Source organism: Taeniopygia guttata, chromosome 4, assembly GCF_048771995.1.
Source record: "Taeniopygia guttata chromosome 4, bTaeGut7.mat, whole genome shotgun sequence".
Lineage (NCBI taxonomy): Eukaryota > Metazoa > Chordata > Aves > Passeriformes > Estrildidae > Taeniopygia > Taeniopygia guttata.
This window is the reverse complement of record NC_133028.1, coordinates 65,433,519-65,451,830: the sequence shown is the minus strand read 5'-3', so window position 1 is coordinate 65,451,830 and position 18,312 is coordinate 65,433,519. Positions and strand designations below refer to the sequence as shown.

The following is an 18,312-nucleotide window of genomic DNA, read 5'->3' as shown; positions in this document are numbered from 1 at the left end:
ATCCCCATATATTTAGAATTCAATTCTAGATCATTCAATTCAATATCATCTTCTTTCCAAAATTATATGTATTTTCTATATTAATGCCTGATCACAACAAGATAAGTGGTATCTTCTTCTGTTCTGGGTGTCTGACCTTTCATTTTGCTGTTGCAAAGCACATGAACTGCTATAGAAAGACTGTGGAAAAAAACCACAATTTTTTCTGTAGGGATATAATGAATATCTTTGTGCATCCAAGATAATAGGAATTCCAGAATTCATGCTTACTATAAAACACAGCAAGCAAAACAAAATAAATCCTGATTTAATACAGAAATAATTTTGACTGCATCTTTGGCTGGGTATGACATGGAAACTGGTGATTGTTTATGCTTTGCTCCTTTTTTTCTTTCTTTTTTTTTTTTTTCTTTTATTTTTTTTTGGTCTGCATTAAAATCCCACACGAGAAAAAATTTTTTTGGGGGGACTGGGTTCTAATAAGCTGAGTAGTAAGTCTGTTTCTCTTCAGCCAGGAAAATGCAAGGAGTATAAAATCCAGATGGTTCCATGATGCTGGAACCAGCCACGTCACATTGATTAAAGGAAACCTATAGGAAATCAAGTAAAAATCCAAACACCAGATAGTGAGAGCAGAAAATTGGCTGCACTGTGGGGTTTCATCAGAGCTCTGGCCTCCCCAAATGTCGCTGAATGTTAACCTGTATTTAATATTCATTAAGGTGTGGGAAGGCAGGCAGGCCTTGCAGAGGTATGGAGCAGCATCTGGAATCCCTATGGATAACTGCAGGACTGTTTATTCTTCTTTGTTTATTATTCTGAGTGTGTGCTCTCTCCCTCTTCCTCTCTTTGTCTCCCTTGTGTAATAAAGCTCCTCTAGGCATATAAAGTAAGTCATCTGGAATTGTACAACTCCTTCTGCCAGGAAGCTGGAAAAGCCCCTCTCCTGTGCAGAGAGAAAAATATGGACTCATCACAAACACTAAGAAATTACAGAAATACAGCATTTGTCTTTGAGTTACATTTACATAGCAAAGTGCTGTGGAAAATCATTGTGCTTCGCACTGGTAAAAGAAAAAAAAAAAAATCTAATTTCATCCTGTCCAAGGTGTTATGTTTATTTAAAACTTAAAACAAAAAATTGCAATATTTTAAAATAACATGAAGCCTGCAAAGTGCATTGAAAGGCCTCAGTGTCAGGGATGCTTTGTCTGCTCGCGGGTGCAGGGAAGGAAAAGGAAATAAACAGAGAGGAGCATCTTTTACAGCCACATGGCTAGTGAAATCTTGTATTTATTCTTTGGGGATAGGGCAGAGTAGCTGCAGAGCTGCTGGTTGGATAGGAACCGGCAGTGTTTTTATTGGCAGGCGAGCCTGAGTGGCTGAAAGGTGGCCATTAACACCCTGACACGAAGTGCTGACAGGGCGATTATAAGATTAACACCCTGTGTTATATTAACAGTGTCAAAACCTCCCCTCACCTGTCAGGGAGGAGTAATGGCACGAAGGAAAACATTACAGACAAACGAAGATTTTAACCTGAAAATACCACACAGCTCCTCTTTCAAATTGGTGTAAATATCTAAGTGACCTACAAAAGTCCAAGAAAATGAAAGAATATCTATGAAATCAAATTTAAAGTGTAGTTTCACAAGCTGGTGTAATATCTAAGTGACCTACAAAAGCCCAAGAAAATGAAAGAATATCTTTCAAATCAATTTTAAATTGTAGCTTCACAAGTGTGCTTGGCCACTTGTCTTGCCATTTTTATTCCACAATTGCCCCCGCTTCTAGTGTATGTCCATAAATTTTGATTATATTTCATATTGTAAGCAATGGTTGTATATGTCCTGTATGTTTGTCTGTAAGGTCCATAGATAAAAACTGTAATAACATATTCTTTATATAGAATTCAGTTTCTAAACAAGATCAAGGCAGAATCAAGGCATCCAAAAGGCCACAAAGTGCTAATGTGTTGCATAAGAAAAGTTCAGATTTGTTGTAATTTTGGGGGTTTTTAGAGAGTTGCAATGCCAACAGATCATGAGAGTTTAAGGTTGTTGAAACGCCTTAATAAACTGGATATAGATCACTTATGACTTGTCACAAATTACTGAAGCACCAGCTGAAAAGTTCAAATGTCTTGGAAGAAGATGCAACAGAAACATTTAATAACTAAACAAAGATAATGGCTGGATTTTTGAGCACTGTTTGATTTGGGGGCTGTTGGAAGACAATGCAAAAAGCTCACAAACACATTCAGAGCTTCTCTTATGCTCTGCAGAAAATGGAGTATTTATTATAGCAACTGATGAGAATTGCCAAAGGTAGGGAGTTTCCAATAAACAGGATTCTAGTTTTAGGAACAACCTGTTAAAGTATTTGTATGTGTAATTTTATTACATCATCTGCTTTGGCTGACACAAAGGTCTCCAGGGCAATTCTGAACTTTAAAGTCATCTATAGAATTGAGTGTTTCATCTACATATCTTTTGTACTTCAAAAAATGGAAAATATGACATAATTCAGAGAAAATTATGTTTAATTGTGTTTTATTGATGATATTCAGGCAGTTTTCCATGCTGACAAGAGCCTCAGAATATTTTCTGAAATGTCAAAAATGCCTTTAGAGATTTTTGGCATTTCAGAAGATTTCTTTTTAAAAACGAGGGAGAGTCAAGACACACTAGCAAGACAGTAGGGCATTCAGCAATCTAATTTATACCAAGATCAGGTGGCCACTAAAAAGACACTCAATACAGTTCTCAGGGATTTTAATTTATGTATGATTCACATTAATTAATATACTTGAATTAATATATTTTAATTTAACATTTAACTAATATATCACTTTAATTAATATATAAATTACTTGTTTGCCAAATGAATGACACAGAATTGAGCTATAAAATGCTCAAATCTGCTGCCTCAGCTGCTCAGCAAAGGTGTAGTTCACTGTGCGTTGTCTTATTTTTCTTAGTAGGCTTAAGGCACTTTGTGGAAACCCTGTGTTGCATTTATCTCCTCTGGAAGCAGGCAAAAACTGTTTCATAGGAAAGGGAGGACTGTGCAGCTCTTCTGTCCTCTTTTTTGGGTGAGACAGACAAGCTCTTTGAGTGCTGCTTCTGCCAGGGAGCACTGAGAGGGGATTTTGGGCTTGGTGGGGCTAAAATCAATGATCAGTGCACGCCACAGATTTGCTGTCTCTGAGCTCTGAATGGGAGCAGAGCAACAGGCTGGATCTGCTAATCCTGATCCCTTCCTTCTGCACATCTTGGGGGTGACAAGGAGAGGTGGGTCACACTGCCCCAGCCCCAGCCCTCCTTTCACAGTTGCAAATCAAGAAACACTTTGGCAAAGCTGAGGTGGCAGTCAACGACAACAAAAAAAAGCCACCACACGATGGAAGCCACCAAATTGTTAATAAACTAGGAAATCATGTGTAGACATGAATGTGGGAGGGGAACTACCTAAGACCTTATTTACAAAGGAGAAAAGACATAAAGGATGACTTTCTGTGACCACTGAAGGGATAACTTCATCAGGATATACTTGTGCCAGAACATGGTTCCTACATGTCAATCATGTTGAAGTGCTGGGATATTTACTGTAGCCATTTGCAAGGATTTCTAGTGAACAAGATGGGTTAATTTTGGTTTGTGTTTGGGTTTTCAGGGATTTAAAAAGTATTAATTTTTTTTTTTAATCTGATGCCTTTACTCATAGAGAAGAAAATGAATATACACTCTTGAATATACACTGCACTCCACCACTGTGCAAATCAGTCAAAGAAAAAACTAATTTTTAAATGACCCGTGTAACCATGTGTTGTTTTAGTGTTATGTGACAAGCAGTAAATCATCTTAGTGCCTTCTTTTTTTTAAGTAAAAGCCATGTATTGCACTTTTGCCTCAGACAAACTGCTGAATGACTAAAACCCCACCTACATTAAACCAAAAATTCCTCCTTCTCCAGAAACAGCACATCTGTATTTTCAGTGTACAGAAATCACATCTTCTGTAATCCCTGCATTATCTGTCATGTGAGGTGTGCATTCTCAGATAAAACATGTGTTTATTTTCCATGCTCTGGTTTTCCCAGAAAGGTAGCATGTTACATATTGTCCAGTGAAAGGGTATAATTGATGCTGATTTAGATTTTTAGAAGATAAAATGCAAAATTTTGTCCTAGAAATGTAGGCCTGCCTGGTGCAAGGGCACTCACGAGCATCCAGAAGACAGTGGGAGGACGTGAAACAGAGCCCACAGACAAACAGCATTTTAACATGGACAACTGCTGTCTTCCTCTGTGTCTTTTCATCTGCAGAGCTTTGCCTTCCTAAACAGATGGCTGGGGAATGATGGACTTTTAAGGCATTTTTAGCACAGTGTACACAAAACACTACTTTTCCATCTCTTTCAAAAATACTTCAGTGCACTAAAATATTTAGAGAACTTTTTAAGAATATATATAATTGCTGGAGTTGGATCAATTTTTTTCCCTCTTTATTTTCCAGGCTATTTTTTAGCACATAAACAGATCACTCCTGCTGTCCTTTTTAGACTGAAAAACCCCTCAAATTCTTGTATATATCAGTGACACCATGGTGAAATTGCAATAGCAACACAAAGCAAAATAATTCCTGCTTAGAGTATTGCAGCTTGGAAATGGGTCAGGTCCGGACAGGGTATTGAGGGATGACTGCTGCCAGCAGCTAACTTTTCCCATATAATCCTCACAGATCCAAAGTGGGAAGTTTACATCACCAACATCCCCCAATGGTTGTGGATGGAATTCAAACCTTGCCCATGGGGTTTGCTTGGTGCACTGCTCCACTGACACCCACCACAGAATGGTACAAGCCCTAAAAACTTTCCCATTCCCACTGCAACATCTCTATATTTGGATAGTGGAGAAAATAGTTCCATACTTGAGGAAAGGAAACAAAGCAAAGGGTGCAGGGCAGCTCAGTTGGCTCCGTGGCCATTGCTGCTGTTTGTTTATTGGGATCTGTCAGGATTGACGGGTGCCTAGAACGAAACAAGCCCAGGTTTTGAAAGGTTGCTTAATGAAAGAAACAAGTTTCAACCTTATTGTGTGTCTTTGTGCAACCAGAGGTTCTGTTTGTTTAGAAAGCTAACATTTATACAGATTATGCACTCGCCATGGTTCCGTGCCAAAAAACACACGACTGAAATGGGCCTTTCCACCACTCTCTCAGTGCTGACCTGTGATTGTTTTTACAGGAACTGGATCTTTTAAGCAATAGCCCTGGTAGAGCAAGGGGGAAAGCATGCACCTTGTGCAATGATTTGCAAATGATGGCTTGGGCAAAAGGGTGCTGTCACTGTCCTGACTACCCCAAATGCTGTGTGATTAAAATAACTACCAGTGAGGGTGGGAAGGGTGATCAAGCAAAGCTGGATGATGTGGGGGAAAGGTCACCAGTCAAGGAAGTCAAATTTTTATGCAATGTGACACTTTTGATTGATTACGCCCTCCAAAAACTGTTCAAAGTATTAAAAGCAGTAAAATAAGAATAATTAGAGCTGGCAAATTGAACTTGAAAAGTCACTGAGCAGTGGCTCAAGCTGCAAATTTGTATGTGCTCCTCATTATCCTGCTCTTGAAAATGTTTGAAATGTTTCCTAAATGAGCAGGGGTCCTAAGAGAGAATTGTTCACCTCGTGTTTGTATGTGAGTGGATATTTAGAGCCCTTTTAAAACATTCACTTAGATAAAAAAAATGGAAAATTATAATGCTCAGAAGGATCTACTTGGACACATGCTTTGTAATAACATATTGCAGGAGTGAATATCCAGCCTAACAAATGCCCTTTTTATCAGTCAGTGGGTAGAAAAGAAAACAAGGCATGTGGTTAGAGAGTGCTGGAAAATTCTTGATTTTTCTCAGTGGAATATCCTTCCTGGGAGACAATGGCTTTCCTATGGAACCATTCCCCACATTAAGGATGTAGGAAAAAAAGAAACATTTTTCTGCTTTCCAATATTTTTCCAGCTGAGGAACAGTGACAAAACTTGAGGATGTGATTTTTCTTCCCCCTTCACATTCTCACACTTTTAAAATGTTTTCCAACTGGCAAAACAGCCACTGTTACTTTGTGCTCTTTCCTGCCTTTTGAAAAAAAGTAGTTTTAAAGGACAGGAAAGTCCTGTTTGAAAACAGTGCTTCTATTTCTCTGTTCTGAACTATTTCTGGAGACAAGAGTAGAATTGGATTATTTTTCTTTTCATAACTATGAAATGAAAAATTCACCACTTCGGAAAAGATTCTTCTCTGAACCATCTTCTCTGAAGCGTGTTTTAAACTTGCAGTTATTTTTCACTCACCTTTATGTGGGACTCTTTATTTTGGCCAAGTGTATCTTAAAGAGACAGTCTCCCAACAGATTTTTCACTGTTTTCCTTAAATAGACATCTGTGGGCTGATTTGCATCAGCAAAGTGTTCATTAAAAAGGATTAAGCATGGTTAAGTGCTGGGGCCCCATCAAAGAAAGTGAGGCTAAACACCAGGCACCTTCCCTCCATTGAAGGTGCCAACCCAAGCATCCTAATTTGGGGGCTTTTTGCCTCCCATACATCAAGAAACCCAAAACTTTTCCTTATAGAGCACACAAATTACCACTTCAGCAAGTGAGTAAATAATCACTGTTGACTTTTCTCTGGCACGAGATTTACCTCAGGGTTGTGTGTTGGTGGCATGAAATGTGCTGTGACTTGAGGGGCTCTTCCCCCCCTCAGCCATTCCTGTCTTTCCCCCTGTGTCCACCCAGAGCGAGATTTAAGTGGTTGAATTGCTTTGTTCATCCCTTTATCAATGGCTGTACATGCTGTGGACCCAACTGGTGGAGGTAGATGAGTCTCACCCCTGTTAGGGGAGGTCTCACTGTGTGGGCAAAAAACCCAGACCCTAATGATGGGGAGAAAACGTGACCTGGAAAGGCAGCAGGGATTCCTTCCCTTTCATCTCCTGTGCTTTCATTTCCAGCAAGGAGGAGGAAGTTGGAAACTTCTTTGAGCAGGCTTTCTCTATTTCAGAGACAGAGGAAGAAGATGCTGAGTAACAGCAGGATCCCAAGGCAGGGGAACCTGCTCTGTGTCTTTGCAGAACATGCACAACTGCCCCAAAGTGAGGAAAATATTGCAATTTAATGTTTATTGCTGAGCTGCCCCATTTTATCCGGTCACCCTTTCCCCCTCCGATATATAAGTGCTGGAATTACCTGGCATGCTGCTGTAAATGAAGATTTCTCTTGAAAAAATAGAACTGAAGAGTCCAAACTGTCACTATATTTCCTACAATCTTACAAAGTTTACTGAAGAGGTTGTAGGGTTTAGCAGATTGTCATCCTGTAATTACATATTGTGTCTCAAGACTTATATTCAAGCTGGGGATGGAAGACTTAATAAAGAGCTGAACTGTGTAAGGCTCTCCTTCAGAAAAATCTGCCTGGAAAGCTCATAAGAAAAGGCTTTCCTGTGAGATTTTCTATACTTCCTACTTGAAGAGAGGCTGGAAACTGGAGAATAGTAATTCTATTCCAGCTGAAGTGGGTAGGTGCCAGAGGTTTAGGAGGCTGGGGGAGAGGTGAGGGGAGGAAAAGGGAGCTCTACATTTTCTTCAGAAATTTGGGGCCATCTTGAGTTTTTTTGGAAGAAGCTAGTACTCTTTTTTGTTTTGTCTGAACAAATTTCTTCCCCCCTATTTTGTCTAAATCAGCTGGCTGAAGTACAGCCCAAGCCTGGCTTGCCTGAGAAGCCACACTGGATTAATAGGTCTGTTCACAAAGGCCAAGATGAATCCTGTTTTTAAATCCCTGCAAGACCTAATGTGCTCCATGCACCTCCTGCCAGGCACGTGGAACCTCTTCCATGCTGTACACAGGACCAGCTCAGCCCACACTACTGGAAAAGAGCTTTGTGCCTGGCTTGACCCAAATCCAGATCTGAGCTGTGCTTCCAGGATGGTCTTTGGTTCAGGAACATCAGTCAATATGAGCTTGTTTTGATGCGAGACACTCCATTTTCCTAAAGTACAGGCTTCATTTCCCTCTGCCAGTGCTGAGAGAAATTGCCAGATGTTTAAGACATCTGCAATTCAATTTTCAAGGTGCTGAGATAGCCTTCATAGCTGATAACCCCTTCACAGCTTGAAAACATGACCTGAAATTGGCTGGTTCTGGAATGGGAGATCAGCTGAAACAAGGGCATAAAAAGCAAAGCATCTAGTAAATTCTTTACCATATTTTCACCCCTAAAGAGGAAAAAGGAGGGATCAGAGGGACTAATCACAGTCCCCTCAGAAGTACATGATGCCAGCCTGACAGATGAAAGACACACCCATCCCCACTCCAAAAAGTGGCATCAGCAAGATGGCAGCAAAAACATAATAGATAAGAAAAATCCATCAGATTTTAGTTTGGCTTCATCCTGTAAATGGCACATAAAATTACTTCTGCCACTGATTTGCTGCCACCCTTCTCCAAAGCAGTGATGAGTGCTGTAATTTTTAGGTGCCTGTATTGAAATAAGGCAGAACTAAGAGTTTTTTTCAATCCCTCAAATGCTTTCTGTCTTGAAACCAGTTCCTGCCACAGACAAGGCTCTTCCAGGAGAGTAGCTCTGTCCTATACTGTGCTACCAAGAATAAACACTCCATGAACATAACTGCCAAAAGGGAAAAAAAAATCCCTCCCTCCCATTTTTTTCTTTCCTTGCAAGGCCCAACATGCTGTCTTTGGACAGATTTCAATCCTGCTTTAATTCATTAAAAAAAGTGAAACAAAATCAGCATTTACATCCTTGACAGCTGGCAGGTTTTATGTGTTCTTACTGCTTCTGCCAAGTTAAAAAAAAGTTTTCATTCAGCTCTGTCATGGATCTTTGGACTGCTGGAAGTGTGAGAGATGTCAAAATGTACTCACAACAATGACATACAGTACCTGAAGGCAGGAACGTATTATGCTAATGCACTGGTGTAAAGGAAGTTACAATTCACTTTTTCACTCAAAAATCAAAACAAAACAAACCAACAAAAAGCTCCATGACAACATCAGAAAATATACCATTCTTGAAAGAAGGAGCATTTTGCTTTCCTCAAAGCCATCTGACATGTTCCAAGAGCTTTCTGTTCACCAGATTGCATTCCAGTCTATATTAGGAGGAAAAAAAAAAAAAAAAAAAAAGAGCCAAATAACTGTTGGCTTATTCGCATTTTTTGATTCCTGTTACTCCTGTGAGGTGGGAATGGTCATGCAGCTCAGGTGCTGGGATGGGCTGCCAAAGTAGTATGGGCAAATCTTCTGCTTCAGACCTTGGGAACTCAACTCTTCCCCACTGCCATCAGGTCCATGGAGTTCACAGCCCTACGTGGTAATATTTGCAACATGCCACAAACAGGGAAAAGGGAAATATTATAGCGATTACAAGGCAGTGATAGCAGAGCCCTGCAGCTGCTTTGGTAGAAATGAGCAGAAATGCCACTTGGATTTTGATGGCGGCAAAAATAAACTAGGAATTGGCCCTTGCATTTCCTTGCCTGGCTGCCCACTCCAAGGAAATGCAAATGTGAGTTAAATCCATCTAAGCACAAGTGTAAGAGGCAAAACCTCTCTCCACCCTGCACAGCTGTTTATATTAGAGAGAAGCCCTTTTGGAAAGAAAGAGGAGAAGCACCCCATGATATAATTACAAGCCATGAGCACAGCCCTACTATCATTTCCAGAGGCTTTTGGGAGGGAGCTGCCACAGCCTTGAGAACTGAATCCTCACTCAGGAAGGACAGATGCCAGATCATTATTCTTGGTTTTAAGATAGAAAATACCTTATGGGCATAAGATTCTATTTACTGCCTGCAGTACATTTCAAAGAACAGCTATCTTGTCAATCACATGCCCTTTGTATTGCTCCACTAGGTCATTTTAATTTTGCTGTGGTTAGTTATTTTGGAATCGGTGTTATTCTTATGATCAGCTATCCCTTATCTACAGTGGTGAGAATAGCTTGGGGTTGTGACTTAAAGACCACAAGTATGACTAGTCTTGGCTCTGAACCTTGGAGACCCACAGGCACAGTCTTTTCTTACAGAATGCAATCATTGTGGCATGCACACAGCCCTGAGCTATTTCACTTATTAAGCCAACAACTGCTTAAAATGGCAAAGCTGCTCTTGGAAAAAATCAGCTTGCTGCTTTCTGCCTGTACAAGATCCCTTTTGATACAGATAAATTTTTAGAAAATCTAACCCTGGGGCTATTGTCTACCTCTGAGATACAGTTACAGCAGGGTAATGAGGAGACTCTCAGTTACTGTGAGCTGCTGTGCTCACCTTCACCTGCACTGTTGTGGATGCAACAGGCAGAAATGATTTCTTCTCCACCAGAGCTCCTTTAAAAAACCCACACCAGTGGAAATGTGGCTTTGTGTGTATATCTGGTATCTGGGACATCAGAAAACCCCAGCTGAGGGAAGAGGAATAGTGTGGTGTTACTTACTAGAGCTGGTTCTGGGAAGTTTCTGGAATGCTTCCCTGAGAGGGTGGTGAAGCCCTGATGCAAGTTTGCCACAGAAGGTGTGGATGTGCCATCTCTGGAAGTGTTCAAAACGCATTTGGGTGAGGCTTTGATCAACCCTGTCTAGGCGAAGGTGTCCCCAGGTGGAATGACATGATCTTTTCAAGTTCCTTTCCAACCCAACCAGTCTATGGTTCTCTGATTATCAGTGCTGCTTCTCAGAAATCCTGGGCTGTTACAACCTGAGCCACTGGAGAGGCGATATGTGCATGTTGTATTGGTTGATCACAACAGGGTTGTCTCATGAAATCTTTCATCCACAGGCACTTTCTACTCCAAATCTGGCTTTCAGCTCCCCTTCCTGAGCAGGTTTCAGTGCATGGCACTGTGCTCTCCATGGGGAGCAACACTGCTCACCAAGCTCTGATCTGTGGCTGGACATGTGCAAAGTGCTGGCGGCTCTGGGAGCCTTTGAGATAAAATGAACTTTCTGAAAGTAAGATTACTCTTATTACTGAGATGATGTGGAACTGTTTATTTTATTTGGTGTCTTTTCAAATCATTTAATTATCATATTAGTTGTGTTCATAGCTCATATTCTAAGGGCACAATTGTGTGAGTGAATGAAAGAATGCCTCCCATCAATTTCATTGTACAAACAGCCTGGAGATCTCTCTCTACCTTAAATATATATCAGGAATGCATGTGGGAAGTGGAGAAAAACTTCAGAAATAAAAGGAGCTCTTGCCCAAGGTCTCTTTTGAGGACTTTCAGTAATTTTCTAAAATGGCTAACGAGTCTTTAAAGACTTGGAAAAAAACCCCAGTAGTTCTATACTCTGTTCAATGCTCATCAAATGGTTCCCCAGTAGTTTACAATCAATAAGATTTTGCTTTGGCCCTATCAAGGTAAATATAAAAATAAAATCACCAAATTCTGCTATTACACATCTGGGAAAGTTCTGCTTTTCCACATGAAATATATGACAAGCCTGGAATATTGGGACTGCCAAAAAAGTGTATCTCCACACCGTATAAACAGTGCAGTTGAAAAAATTATTACCTTATGAAACTTATAGCCAGCAGGGTTATAGAAAATTTATATAGAGAGATATAGAGAAATCAGTAAATAGAATTGCTATCTAGCATGTTTAGTGGAGGGTTTTTTACATATATATAGATATTCCCACTTATTCTCCCTTTAGATCATGAAGTTGAAAAGGTAGTAGCACAAGAATTCAGAAATATTTCTAGAAAGAAAAAAACCAACCTCCAGAAGACACAACCCACTGCAGAAAGACCTCAATGTGTTAAAATTGTATTCTTCATTTTCCTCCTCCCAAAGAAGAAACCACAATGTTTTCTCTGAGAAAACATTTTAGTCACAATGCAATGATACATTTTTCAGGTGAAATATTCTTCCCTCAAGAGGCTTAGTTGATCCTCTCCCTTTTCCCTCATCTGCTGATATATCACACTAGAAAAGCATGTCCTCTCTGCGGGAAAAACCTCTGACCACCCTGTAGGTCAGAAAGCCCTGAGTGGCATCAGCCTGGTCAGCTCCACCTCCGTATTCCCAGCCAGATGTTCCCCAGGGGGCAGGGGGTGTCCCCACAACATCTGGAGACCGCAGGGCACCTGCATGGAAGCTGCCCTGCCTCTCCCAGTGACCCCAGCTGCAGGAGCATTGCTGTTTGCTGAGGGCCTGGAATGTTCCTCACCCAGCTGTGCTCTGATGGACGCTTCCCAATGGACTGCAGCACTGCTGACAGCATGGTGACACTAACCTTGGCCAGCTGACAACCAAAAGTTGCCTCCACACACCCTGGATTGGACCTATTGTCCTTCCTTTGACCCTCAGCTCCTTCCTCTGGCTCTGAGTAATGAGTGTAAGCAATCCCAACTATTCCAATCTATCTTTTCCCTATTTTTCTTCTAGCAGAGAGGATATTCCTCCTTCACTGCTCATATTCAGATTTGTCTTCTAAAGAAGTGGACACATCTGGTGGGGTGTTGGTGAGCCTGAGCTCATGCACTGGGAAGGGTTCCTGGAATACTCAGTATTTCTCAGGTAACTTGGGATAGCAACCTTCTCACAGCTGGAGGACTCCCTCTCCAGCATCTGAACAAAACATACCTGCTGAAGAGCAGGATCCTACACTGGATCCACAAACTGGATGTGCCTGGGGCTTGTCCTCTTGTATAATACAAAAGAAAAAGCAGAATAATTATTTACTGAGCACTGAGTTCCCCAGGAGAATATGGCTGAACTTGCCTGCAAGCAAGTCACTGCTGTTTGCCTACTCTGCCTCTCCAGTCCATCTGTGAGTATTGTACTTCAGACAGTAACAGTCAGATCAGACATTGCACAATTCGGGAACATGGGATGCATTTTCTTCCAGCATTTCTTAAATATGTCACCGGCATGATTTGCCAACTAATTTTAAGTCAAAACTGGCTGCAGAAGAGAGTCATGGAGGGGGTAGTCCACAGTTGCCACCCTATTATTAATGTTATCACCAATATTATCAACATGTGGCAGCTAAGTTCCCCTCCATAAGTCTTAAATGTAAAGCAGGAGCCTCTGTAATAGAGACATAAGAAGGCCAGAAGCCTCTGGAAAGAGACCTATGAAAATCTTAAATACTTGTGGACCAGAGAGATAATCAATTCTTTTCCCTGAATGGGGCATTGTTTCTGTCTGAAAACCAAAAATGACTAAGATGAAATCAGAAGAAATTTAAGATGCAGAACTAAAATGCCATTGAGTGTCTACTGACTGAAAAGGTTTTTGTCAATGTGGGGCCAAAGTTATCCACTACTACGTACAGTCAATCAGAGTGTGAAATAAAATTAGAGAATCTTAATTAGGCTTTTAAAATGCTGCTTGTTCACTACATAGAGATGTTTTAGCTCTGTTGCTCTGAGCATCTCCCTATCCTAAAGGCAGGAGCTGTGCTGTGTCTGACAGCTCAGAGTGGTGGTTACAAGGGAAGGATTTTTCTCTTCCTCACCTTACCACTGTGGAAAATGTCTACAAATTAACACAAAGAGCAAGGCAGCAGCTTGCAAAAAATGCAAAGTCAAGCTTACCTGTGGCCCACCTCTGCAGCAATCTTGTTTACACATCAGCACCTCGGGATCAATCCCTACTTCACTCACATTCCTCAACAGCAGCCTTTATTATATGGTGCACCACATCCTCACATTAATTAGCACCTCACCGGCAGGCTGAGGATCATTTTTCAAAAGCACTGCAATTAACAAAATAAAACAAATCTCTTTTTAGTTTGAGCAGCATCACTTCTCTCCCTCTCTTCAAAGAGAGGGGGTAAAATTGTTGCTTTCCTCTGCAAATCAGAAATGGAAACATTTCCCAACGCAGGGTGGTTTTCACTTGCCCACCACCTTTTGCCTGAATATTTGAAAGGACTTGGCAAAAGGGAAGGGTGGGGAAGGATATTGATTTTCTTTGATTTTTCCTCAGTTTATCTGAGGAGTTGGAGGCAAAGAGGTGGTAAGTAACTCGCCTCAGGTTACAGGATGACTCATGAGCAGAGTCTGGTTTTGTGGGGTCTTGGATTATTCACTCCAGTAGATAATCCAACAAATGCAATGATTTCTCTGCAACTCAAAATTTGGTAACTTGTCTGTGACAGCTGGGGAGCCAGAGAGCTCTTAATGGCAGTGACTACAAAGTGATCTGTTGAAATACACTGTGTTCCTTTGGATGCTTTGCAATGTAATCTTCTCTCTGTGAGGAAAACCCTTAATAGATAGGGCTTAAAGATTCCTTTCCCTGTTTTCTAAACAAATTCTGTAGGGAAAAAAAAAAAAAAAAGCCTCGACTTAAAGTTTTGTGTATAAAACCAGCTTAGATTTGTCATTAAAATACTGTGGCTGAAAAAGCGTCAACAAAACATAAAAATATTGGCTGTCAGTGGTAATCCAGCTCCCTCAGGGGCAGCCAGAGGGTCCCATGGCCTCCAGGAATGATTTTCTGGCTGGACTGGCCCTTCTGTGGTTGGGAATGTCTTCTCTTCCCCAGGGGTGTTTTCAGGCTCCAGAAGCCAGGGCTGCCTGAGGCAACTCCCAGGAAGCCCCATGATGGATTTGCTGGTGTTTGATTTTCCTGGTGGGTCATTCAATAGCTGCCATGCCCAAAGTGGCAGAGAAGTTAAGCTTAGAAAAATCATAGTATTGCCTCTAGAATGCAATTTTATCTTTTGGGAAAAACTGTTTATTAAAAAAAAAAATTAAAAATAAAAGAAAAGGGACCCCATTCTTCCATCTCCAGGAGGTGTCTCCATAGGGCCAGCCCCTTCGTTATGGGACAACTAACAAGGCAGGCAATTAAATGATTTGTCCTCACAAGCCTGGTAAAGGCCCTAAGATACACTTCCAAAATCACCCCAAATAACATCAGAAAGGAAAAGTTAATTTTCTATGTTTACTTTAGCCCTGTTTTGGGTGAAACATGGCAAAGCCACAAATGCTGTACTGTGGCAGTGCCTTTGTGACACCAGCAATATCTGTGTTTTGCAATGAACTTTTAGGGCCTCCATGTGGCAAAGGTTTCTCTTGGCAAGCATGTGTTCCTTCCCCATTAAATACTCCTGTGCTGTGAGAAGCTGTCAGTGCTGGTGGGTTTTTAACACCTGGGAAGAAGAATAATGCTGCATCACTATTGAAGATGGCAGAACTTACCCAAAAATGTCCTGATGTTTTGGGATTCAGATTGCATGGAGCAGCTGGGCTTTAATCAAGTCTCTCACACAAATCTCTCTGTTACATTTATGGACCTGAAAACAAGCAAACAAAAAAAAAAAGTAATGAAAAAAGATTTGGGAAAATCATCACATAGAGACTAACAGCTATCTGGAGGTATCTCCCCTGCAGGCATTATTCCTCTGAACAGGGCCGAATTTAGGGCAAGTCAAAAGTAAACTGGAAATAATGGTGCAGGCTGGAAAGAGCCCACACCGTGCACAGCCCACCAGCTGTGTGCTGCCTCCAGCCAGCACCACAAAAGGAAACAAACACAGATTAGCTGCAAAATTATTATTATTTCAGCTCCCTCAAATCATTATTATTTTATTATTATTGCTGTTGTTGTTATTACGCTCAGACCATTAAAGAGTGCAGTTTAGTGTCAGAGAGGTTTCAGTGGTTTCAGAGATGCTCTTGGAAAGGGTATGTTCATGCTGCCTCAAACCTCTCACTGTTGTCCTATTTTCCAAGCAGTCTCATAACCTCTGATAAAGCACTCTAACAATTTTTTGCCATCACACATCAAAAAAAATCATCCTGAGAAGATTCCTCCAGGCTGAGCACAAAGGCATACCTTAGGGCAGTTGTGGCCACAGTGAAAAATGTGGCAGTACTGCTTGCCTTTGGAATATATTTGAAAATACATGGAAGGACATGTCCCTGTTTGCTTTTTGCACTGACAATGGCCAGAACTCAGGTTACGAGTACATCAAGTCCCTGCTAAGAACACCAGAGTGAAAGGGTGTGAATTCCAAGTGAATATGGACTTTCCAACAAACCTGGTACTAGTCCCCTGATATTTCTCCAGGACCATGTTCTGCCCTCCACAAAATCATTAGATTCTCTTAATGGGTACCAGAGATGGAAAAAAAAATATATACATTCATGCATAGTACATTTTTTTTGGTGGAAAACCAGGCTATAGCTTTCCCAGCAACTACTGGATTCCTACTTTTATTCCTTTCTTAGGAACGTAATACACGTCAGCCTCAAGAAGAAGAAAAATTCTTATTTTCCAAATTGATGGATATTTAATTTCCTGTTACATTGGGAAAGATATCAATGCACTCGTGTTGAATCAACATGTTGAATGAACATCAATAATGAGTAAACCCAGTAATTCCTGTCAGACATAATGTGTTAATGAAGAAAAAAATTACATATACTCCTGATCTACATCATTTCAAGCTATAGAAGACAAGCTGTAACAGCCAGTGATACTCCATGCACTGCACCCACCTCACTAAATCCAGTGTGTTTCTCTGAAACTAAAGTCATAGAGCCAGAGCATATCCAACAGATGAAACAAGAATGTAAAAGACACTCCTAAACCAGTGGTATTTTTCTGAACATTTCCACCTCTTTACATTAACTGTAATTTCTTTGATTACAACTCAGTTTTTTCCCCATTTATGCTGCTTAGAGAGCTTCACTCACAGCCACTGTTCCCTTTATACCATTAATTATTCAGCCTGCTCCCCTGCTCATGTGAGTGTGAGAAAGCAGCACGAAGAAACCAGGGAAAATATGAATGCAAAACCACAAAGGCATCACCAAGACCAGGTGCAGACTCTGAAACTGGATGTTTCCAAGCCATCTTAGGACCAACTCATGGTTAATATTGTCGTTGTTGGCTTACCAGGCTTGTTATGCTCTGAGCTCTGGGCATTACTTTTTTTAAGGCACATCTTAAGAGATTCAAGTTCCACCTACCAAAGATATTCAGAAGAAAACATCTGGCTGTGAAATTCTATTGGGAATGAGAGTGCTGCCTAATAATAAATAGAATAGATAGATAGATATTTTAAATGAGACCTTAAATTTGTTAAGCAGAATCATGATAATGGCATTATTTGCTTTAGTTATTGGTGCAGCGTTACCCTCACCGTGTCCTCATTAAAGTGCAGGAAAACTAGACCAGTTTTAGGTTTAATTCCTTCTGCCTCCCCTTCTGTGATGTTTTTTTCTCTTCAGAGCTTGCTGTCCATTCCCCTCCTCTGGCTGACCTTCCTCAAAGGGTACATTCTGTTTCCTACCAGCCCTTTTCTCTCCTATGCCGTGCTATGCCATGCCATGCCATCCCATCCCATCTGAAGGTGTCCAGCCCAAAGCCTCCGGGATGAATACCATGCCAGCTGCTCCCTTGGGATCTGAACTCTGGGACAGGCTTCAGTGCCCTGCTAGAACTCAGAGGGAAATCTGTGCCCAAGCACCGGGAGCAGCTGCCAGCAGCAGCCCTTTCATGCCTCCTCCCTCCCGTTTTGCTTTTTGCTCCAGCTGCCAGAGCCATTATCCCTCTTTTCTTCCTGCCTCCCCAGGCATTCAGGGCCACAGCTGTTTGATCAAGTCATGGTCCCTTTCTCTCAGAGCCACTGGCAACCAGCACAAAAAAACACTGGTGGAGAGATCACATTTCTCTTCCCTTCCTTTTCCACCCGCTGAGAAATCTGCCCTGTTCATTTGAGGGCACAGTGGACATCAAGGTTGCATGGTGGCTGCTGGGGGGCTGGCAAGGCACAACCCCCCCAAAATCCATATATTCTCATCTTCCATTTATTTCCCCCTCCCACCGACCCCTGCAGAAGAAAGAGCAGGTGAGCAATGCTGCACAGTGCTGGTCACGCTACTGCTCCTTCAATCACATCCTGAATTATAAAAGCAGATCACTTGGATTGAGTTTGAGGTACCAGGAAACTTTTGGATGTCCCTGGTGTATGATCTCATTCAGACAAGCCACCTGTTGTGGGCTGCAGAGTCATGAACTGATCCTGGGGAAAGAACTGTCTTCTCTCTGTTGTCCAGGACAGCTGACCTATCTGTTTGAAAAATCTATTTACTCTGCAGAAATTTCCATTTAAATATTAGCTTGGTGATATTTTCCATTAGGAATTTCTGAGCTTTCCGTGCTTGTGTGTGTGTGTAGAGCTATGTACCTGCACATGCATACACTGCAGGAAGAAAATGTGAACACTGAAATATAAATGCAAGTGCTCTGGTCCAGTGGTCATTA

At 41.3% G+C, this 18,312-nt stretch overlaps 1 long non-coding RNA gene across 1 annotated transcript in view; it reads left to right on the top strand.

The window, feature by feature from the left end:
• LOC115494806 (uncharacterized) overlaps positions 1 to 18,312 on the top strand; it is a 237,415-nt gene that overhangs the window by 185,171 nt on the left and 33,932 nt on the right. The gene's annotated exons all lie outside the window — the stretch shown is intronic.